The following is a 4,636-nucleotide window of genomic DNA, read 5'->3' on the forward strand; positions in this document are numbered from 1 at the left end:
TCACATACTTCCTATCATAGAGCATCACAAACTTCCTGCCATAGAGCATCACACACTTTCTACCATAGAGAGTCACACACTTCCTACCATAGAGTTTCACATACTTCCCACCATAGAGAATCACACATTTCCTACCATAGAGCCTCACATACTTCCTACCATAGAGCATCACACTTCCTACCATAGAGAATCACAAACTTCCTACCATAGAGCATCACACTTCCTACCATAGAGCATCACACACTTCCTATCATGGATAACTTCAAAGCATTCAACAAGTAAAATGGCTAATACATGAACTGGCTTGATCGGCTTGTGTAGCACCTAAAACACTAATTCTGGCATCCATGTTGATTACCCAGTAAAGCAATGGTTTATATCTCTAGACCTTTGAACTTGACTTTCCCCGTCTCTGAGTGTGTAAAGTTGTTTTGAAGCTATTTGAAGGATTTCTATAATCTAGGCTTAGGCAAATCTGGTGAATCATAATTTATGATGGCAGAAGCGGAATGATACTGTAGCAACATCCATGATAATTATTTTCAGGCTCTTTCCTGGATAAGCTGATATTCTGTATACTAGATTAAATTGGTCATAACCTGATAGGCTTTAACTTGCAGAATTCCTTACAAGTACAAACTACTTATTGTTTGTCACAGTATATTGAATTGCTCTTGAGATAAAATTGTAAATATACACAAGCTGTTGATTTTGGACATTTCACTACAAAAGAAAATAAAACTGGTGCAAGCAGTGCGCTGAATTACTTCACTTTCTACAAACAAGTTTTATTTGGAAATGAAGTTGTCTACCCCTTTGCCTGTCCTCACTAGTCTGTGCCAGTTCAACTACCCCAATCGGTTTACCGGTACCACTATCACCCAGCAACAATAGAACAGCTAACCTTTATAGCTGAGAGCAAAGGTCAACACTCTCTCTAGTAAAAGTCGCTCAACTTTGAAACCAGCCAATCTGGTGGTAAACACTGACGTAGGAAATGTTAAGGCATGTCATAGCTTTGCTGCCAGTTTAAACAAGATTTGATGTGCTTTATAACTGCTATCGCATGCACGCTGTATAGCTGCATCTCTATCCCTGCACTGTCTATGATACTTTGTAAGGTAATGCTAGGTTAAATTTAACTCAAAGTAGCCTCTCCAAAAGGTAAGATCAACAGAAAAAAATTGATGGGTTTTTATAACAGCGACTATCCAATGTTTTGTTTTACCTTCATCTATACCTCTGCACAATCTATGATGCTTTGTAAAGCAAAATTAGGTTAAACTGAGTTCAAATTAGCCTCTCTGAGAATAAAATCAGCAAAAAATTGCAAATATGCCAATGGAATGATTCCATTTTTTCTATGCTCGTGATGATATCATGCTTGGTTTTGCAACTGTGCTGCTTAAAACAGTGCAGTTATTCTAAATAGTTAAACCTTTGTTTTGCAATATGACCAAACAATAGTGTGATCTGTCTCACTATTATAATAGCAACTGTGGCTTTCAAAAAAAAGCCAAAATTGTTGTGTAAATGCACTCTTGGTCATTCCGATTACCCCATATTTGGAATATGCAATGTACCAATAGGAAACCAACTTGTTTGTCAATTGAGTCATATGATATCCTGTTTGCAACCATATTTATCATAAAAAACTGAGGTTTGCGCTTTTAATGAATATATTCAACAAATTAATTCGATCTTTTAGTGTGTCATTGTCAAAATAAGTGATGAAGATGCTTTTATATTTACTGTGCATATGTACCTTAGATCGGCCTGTATAACAAAATGTTAAGAAATTGCCAATTGTTGAGGAATGAGGGCCGAGGTGAAAAGGTGTTTATAATTTTGAAGTTATCCTCTCTCAATAGTATTCCACTGACAAGCATATGACCTTATTGATGACCCAAGAGCCAATCTAACATGCAAGTTTACTATTCACTAGATTTGTTTTCTGCAAGGCAAACGTTCACTTATTATCACCTTCTGTTTGACCAGCTATTTAAGAGTCACCCGTCCCCGCAAGCAGTCTTCTCCATGGTATTAATAGCGACTATTTGCTCATGGCATTTCGACCGAAGCAATCGTGGTTGGATTCGATTCCTAGCAACACCAACGGTTCCTCTGTGACTCGAAAAACCCACCTATTGATCATAAATCAGCCCCCTAACCACTGGACCACGGTTCGCTTTTCAAAACCTAAAAACCTAAAAACATTACTAATTACTAATTTACGTACATGTAATTGTTATGAAATTATAATATCTTCTACCACTTAAAAATTAGCCCTTTAACCCTTTATAGAATCACTCACTTTTTATTATAATAAGAGCTGTGTCAATCTTTCCATCCAACTGTTCAAGGCCATGATTGAATGCCAGAGAAAAAGATCTTACTGTATGGAATTCAAACTCATGGAATTCAACTTGTCTTCAGCCCTTTAACAACTGTGCCAATGGTTTACCTCATCAAACTTCAGAATTTCTGTGTATGTACATGTACTTATTTTCTGTACTCTCTTTTCATGCCTGCCCATATCTCAGACTATATGAGACTGCTAGGGTACTAGCCTTACTACAGTGAAAACATTGTCCGTCTGTCTGCTCAGAGCCACGGTTACAGAATACATATGTATGGGGCGGAGCACCTTATATGATTCGACTTCATGATACTTTGCTTGATAAACACATACTGTAATATCAAAACTAATTGGCAGCTTTTTGTTATTTCTCAATAATTATGAATTATTATTGAATAGTGTCTATGCTTTACCAGAGCACTTGGCGATATCTCACTAAACTGTCAGGGTACTAGTAAATATAAAACTGGGAAACATTAATGTTTGAAGGCAATATTACATACAACTTTTCATCTCTTAAATATCCACTAGCTCAGCATACGTGTTTGGTAATGTTGGAAGAGTTCGACTGCTGATGATATCCTTATTTTTAAGCTGCTGAGGTACCGACACATTAAAGATAAAATCACACGGTGACATGTCCAATTTCAGAGAGCAATTTAAGGTTGGATGTCATTCCTCTCATCACCTGTGATCTTTTTACAAATTGGACCGAAACCTGTATTATGCAGGTCAAGCGATTTTGGCCATAAGGCTTCAGTTTTTTCAATTGAAAGGGCAGCGCAAGTATTTCTCTAGTGATTTAACACTGCGAAGCCTGTTCTAAAATAATTTGGAGAGTTTTTCTCATCAGATAATCGAGCTGAGAAAACTTGGAAGTGCGGTTTTGCTTTTTCTACTTCCTGTTTAGACAAATTATGATGTTTGGCTCTTTTGTAAATGGAATGTTTTTAGTATAAATCTAAAGTTTCAATTCAATTCAAAAATTTTTAAATATTACCGAAATACTGAGGGTGTTTCAGACTGCCAAAAAATGAAAAAGGACTGCTGACATGAAATTAGCTTCTAATGCGGCACTTATTAAAGTTTTTGCTAATGGAGGCTCAGAAATAGACAAGAATAGAAAGCTTCTTCTTATTAGCAAAAAGAAAGTGAAACTACAATTAGTGGTTTTGTATTAATAAAAAAACATACACCATCAATAAGCTTTTGTGTATGTTCAGTAAATTGTGTTTATAACATCACTTTTTTGAAAGAGTGCAAAATAAGAACTATTCACTCTCTGATTTCTGTCTTTTGCTATTTGCTGTCTGCAATCTTAGAACCACAAAGTTATATTCAGTTTAAAAGCAATTATGTTTTTTAAGTGCTTTCGCCGTTGATTGTAAATTGGTAATTCCGTCTAGGATCAGGGGAGCCTGTTGTTATATAAAAGGTTAGGCTTCAAGGTGTTAAGATTTTAGAAAGATATCTACAGGTGGAATTACAGGTATCTCATATGGAATCACCAGTATTTGAAATGATCTCTCTATATTATAATAAAGTATAGTATGTTAGTAAAGCAATAGGATAAATACCTTGTACATGACTAAACTATATAGACTTGGCTCTACCTGCTTACATATTGCTTGTGAAAATGTTATGATTTGCTATACAGCTACTCAGGTAGAAATTTTATGATTACACATATATAATCATGACGTTTCAACCACATATATACGGTTCAAATGCTATGTATATTTAAACATATAGGTCGAAATGTTTATATATATAATATATATGCATCTATATACAAATGCAGGTATTTATATATTTATATTTGCATATTCAAGAGCTTTCATGCCTTCAAGTAAATTCCTTCAAGCGCTGAGTTAGCTGAGTTTGTCAGCCATTCTGGCGCTATAGAATATTTGATAATGTGTATCATAAATCAAGCAAGACAATATCAATTATAAAATATAATCAGCTCTGTAATTATTACTTAGGATAGGCAAAGCCTACAGACCGAACTTTACCAAAAAGTTGAGCAGGACTAATAAAACAACCTGTCTATAGTTGCCACTTTTTAAGTTAGCTAGGAAGACCCCACGTGATGCAAATATTTCAGTCCTCGCAAAGCCGTCTATATTTACATTAGGTGTGCCACCATATCAGTTGTAGTCGCAAATCCTTACTGCGGTTGCACGCATGAGCAACCGCTCTCACTTTTATATCGTCACACTCCAAGACTACCCCACGCTGATAATTTCTCAGGGCTGTCAGCTGATGGCCAATTGA

Source organism: Watersipora subatra, chromosome 8 (genome assembly GCF_963576615.1).
Source record: "Watersipora subatra chromosome 8, tzWatSuba1.1, whole genome shotgun sequence".
NCBI lineage: Eukaryota > Metazoa > Bryozoa > Gymnolaemata > Cheilostomatida > Watersiporidae > Watersipora > Watersipora subatra.